The sequence below is a fragment of the Capsicum annuum genome, unplaced genomic scaffold, assembly GCF_002878395.1.
Source record: "Capsicum annuum cultivar UCD-10X-F1 unplaced genomic scaffold, UCD10Xv1.1 ctg5047, whole genome shotgun sequence".
NCBI classification, from domain to species: Eukaryota; Viridiplantae; Streptophyta; class Magnoliopsida; order Solanales; family Solanaceae; genus Capsicum; species Capsicum annuum.
Genome location: NW_025858341.1, coordinates 7,501 through 11,433, shown reverse-complemented (window position 1 = coordinate 11,433; position 3,933 = coordinate 7,501). Strand labels below are relative to the sequence as shown.

Sequence of the window (3,933 nt, the reverse complement as noted above, 5' to 3'; positions counted from 1 at the left end):
CAATGCAACTCCAAAAAATAAGCTCGAATTCTAAAAAATAACCAGTGGAGTCGTCAGAGCTGTCACACTCCTTTTTAACCAAAAGATTAATTTTAAGTTTGAAAGGGTTTTATTATTAAAGTGACAAAAATGAAGATGAAAGTTTCGAAAAGAATTCGTTTTATAATTAACTCAGAGTCGCCACTTGGCATAAATCGGGTGTGCCAAGTCACCCTTGGATATCCTTTTTCAAAATGATTTTGACTCTTTCAAAATCTGATTTATGAACAGAGATTACGGCTAAAGAATTCTGTTAACCGAGAGGAAGGTATTAGACACCCCTCGATCTAGTATTTCGACCACGGTTGCTTGGTGGAGCATATCGGCTAATTTGACACTACGAATGTATAAATCACACAACACATAAAACAATCAAACACACAAAACAAAACCAATCCACAATATAGTGTCCAATCCAATTATATAGTCCAAAGATAGAAAAAAATGCGAAAATATAAATCCTATTCTAAGCTAATCCTAAAACTACGCTCCAATGCCTTATCCGATGCCTCGAGCCTTGATCACGAGCTTCCTCTGCGTATATGATACTTCGGGACATTTCTCGAATAAATCAATATAAATTTCTCGGGGCATTCCCTGACAAATGAGTAAAATTTCAATTTTTGTGCGATAAAATAGAACGAATCATTCACACACATATTCAAGCACTCAACAAATCGTATTCCCAAATTTGCCTACCCAGCCTACCGTTTGCCTACCAATTTCATCCTATCATGATATTATCATGTTTCAACAATATCCATGCTCATTAAACAAAAACAATAATAAACCAAAGTTAATCCAAATTCACTCTTTTATCAACTTCTCGATTCCACCCCAGATTTCCTTTTATACGTCACTTTCACACAAAGTGGTTCATACCGTGATTAATTATTCACGAATAAACAATATCAAACCTCAACAAGATCATCCAATCACAACCCAACAACACACAATCATACACCAATGCACCAAATCGAAACAAAAAATGAAAAGAGGGAGTCAGAATTGAACCTCAAATATCAATTTCAATATATCAGAGATAACACCGCACCCAGAAAACCTCAAATCCGACCTCACAACGATCTAATTCCAACCGAAAAATCTCAAAATCCAATCCGAACAAGACTTCATGAAGAACAAATGAAACCCAAAATTGAAATCGAAGCTTGAAAGGGAAAAATAAACCCCCTGTGTGACAGTTTCCGACGAGACTCAACCGGAGTCAACCTAAAACAACCGATTCAGACGATCTGGTGGCCGGAATTAATGTTTTCTAGCGAGATTTAAACTGAAAAATGAGAGATGGAAGCTGTTCGATGTGGGTTTGGCCGAAATACGATTGATGTGGTCATTTTCTGGCGAGTCTTGACGGAACAGTGGCTAAACCGTGTTTTTTCAGTCAAATTCCGGCGAGAAACCCGCCGGAATAGTCAACTTCCACCTATTCTCTCCCTCTCCCGTGTTCTCACTCTTAATTTCTCATTCTGTTTTCCCCAATTTCTAGTGTGTGTGCATCGTATAGCGATATGTGTTCATGACCAGTGTATCGTGAATTAGAGATGAGTGTGTGGGGTTGTGTTCATGGTGATTATGTGATCTGTGTGCGTGTGAATTGTGTATAAGAAAATAGAGATGGAGGAGAGTGTATTTTGTGAGCTGATGGTAAAAAAACCCTGAATATAGTGTATTCCTTCTCTATATATATGAAATTCCCTGGTGTGTGTGTGTTTTTAAGTGGGTCCCACTCCCTTTGTTTTGTGTGTGGTTCTTATTCTGTTACGGTTTGTTACCAAAAGAAGAAAAATGTGAAGGGGTACGTGGGGTAAGGTAGTGAGGTGGGGTAGGGGTAGGGGTAGGGGTAGGGGTATGATGTGTTAAATTTTGGTTAGGTGAGGGTAGGTTGTTAGAGATAAAGTTTGTTAGGATAGGGAATATTAGAGATTTAATTTGTTAGGAATTTATTAAAATTTTGTTATTTTTGTATTTTTGTGGGGGTATAATCACATGGGTAATGATGTGTGGTAAGGTGAGCTAAAAATGAATAAAATTGGATTTCTAGAGAGACAAATTAGGTGTCTACACATACAATTAACTTATTTTATCTCCTCAAACAACACTGGTGCCCATATAGATGCTCGTCACAATCACCTATACGAGACCCCTGTTTTTCATTACTCCCATTACACATAACTAACAGATAAACACTTTGAAAAAGAGTCTAAGAAAGTCTCAACTTGCCTTAAAAGGAGCCTGTGAAGTGAATCCGAAATCGGAAGAGTCTGATGGAGGCTTTACCCTTTTGAATCGCCTCCGAATGAGCCCAATCTATTCAAATACATATCTCTCCTAAAAATATGAATCTAATGACGCCCATTTTATAAAATCTTACTTTAAAAAATTTCACAACTATGTCTAAATTTATCACCATCGCGATCAATCAATATCTGATAATATAAGCTAGTCCGCTTAGAAAAATTAAAAAACAAAGACTTGCAGTGCCGCTATTCCATGTACAGAAAATCACTTTAATCAACATTAAATTATAAGAAGAAACATTTTTTTAGGACTACTTTAACACTAATGTACCCACAAATAATATAAATAATTAACGTCATTGTCTAGCTACAACCCACGTCTAGTGTTTAACATCTTTGACATAATTTACCCACCAATTGTCCATGTTATTCATGTTAGAATTAGGATGTAATATCATTAATTTAATCCACCTAATTCTAGTGAATCAAGAAGCCAACACATATGACCAGTCTAACGTTACTCACCCCCCCCCCCCCAAGATACTGTGCACAACCTTCCATGCCATTGTAATTAACCTTTTAAATCACCAATATGACCACCTTGTTAATCCCACTTCAATAATTCTAATACCCTAATCGCGTCAATTACTTTACCATGATATCGATAATGAGCAATTTCAACTCAGCTTCACTCCACTATCATAGATAGATCACAGTAGGTATATATAGAAGTGGGAATTAATTCACACACAATCCTTATCTGAAGCCTTCAAAACTTTACCTTCAGAATTGTAATGGTGAAATTCATAACTTCTTGTGCCCCATTTCCTTTCAACTTTCTGATGTTATATTATAAATAGGTCTCAACAATTAAGAAAATATCAATTTAGTCATTACTATAAAATAATGGCTAAAAAATTATAAAGTGAATTAAAATATGATAAATTTATAAAATAATTCACGGGGTCGTTACACTTATATTTCAATGACAAAACTATGCGGTATGACAAACATCCACTAGGTAATTATATACACAGTTATAGTTTGTAACAACTACGTTTTGCAGCTATATATTGTTTAAATTAAATAGCACATTTACTGTAGGTCCAGACAATAGCAAATTTACTGTGGGTCCAGACTTTTACCCTGATACAAATAAGAAGCGTATAAATTGGCTAATTTGATGCCTTGTTCGAAGACTGGGGTGAGGGTCTGGCTCCTCTCCATTTTCACTCTCTTCATTTTTCGACTTAATTAAATTGAATGATTTAGATTTAATTTATTTCAAATTAAATTTCTAACCATGGTTAATATAATAAATATATCATATCAACTAAAAGTTGGTTGTTTATATTTTTCCTTTCTCAATATTTCCGCTAAGACATTTTTCTCTAAATTTTCTCTTATTCCTACAAAAAATTTATCAGTTCTAATTTGACAGCTAAATTTTTGTCAATATTTGATTTCAGTTGTTAATTCCAATAAAGGTTGCTCGGGGTCATGTCCCAGCAACTCTTTCAATTTATGAGTTATAGAGGCTTTATTAGATATTAGACAGATGAATGTTTTGTTGTCTTTCAAAGTTGATATTCAGTATTTCAAGTTAAACTTTGTCTTATTTCTGGAAATTTAGCTT

At 34.8% G+C, this 3,933-nt stretch overlaps 1 long non-coding RNA gene across 1 annotated transcript; it reads right to left on the bottom strand.

Annotated features, from left to right (window-relative positions):
* Positions 1-403: 403 nt before the first annotated feature.
* On the bottom strand, positions 404-1,864 carry LOC124892772. Its single transcript, XR_007050423.1, has 2 exons — positions 1,054-1,864; positions 404-636 (listed from the first exon to the last, which is right to left on the bottom strand). It is a non-coding gene; the product is annotated as an uncharacterized LOC124892772 (long non-coding RNA).
* Positions 1,865-3,933: the final 2,069 nt, after the last annotated feature.